The sequence below is a fragment of the Gavialis gangeticus genome, unplaced genomic scaffold (genome assembly GCF_001723915.1).
Source record: "Gavialis gangeticus isolate Ggan-Ray unplaced genomic scaffold, GavGan_comp1, whole genome shotgun sequence".
Taxonomy (NCBI): domain Eukaryota; kingdom Metazoa; phylum Chordata; order Crocodylia; family Gavialidae; genus Gavialis; species Gavialis gangeticus.
The window spans coordinates 68,822,614-68,822,818 of NW_017729029.1; positions in this window are offsets into that span (position 1 = coordinate 68,822,614).

Here is a 205-nt window from a genome sequence, read left to right on the forward strand (position 1 = left end):
AAGCACAGATAAGTGAAGTAGGGCAGATATTTTTCTCTGGGTTTAAACCTAATTCAAGGTTGTATTCCAGGGGATTAACATCAGAGAACTGGTTTTGCTTTTCTAGTCAATAACCACAGTCTAGTCATGCACCCAATACCAAGGGTTTGTTTTTTTTTCATTGCAACAGTAGCAGGGAAGCAAAAAAAAAAAAAAAAAAGCAAAA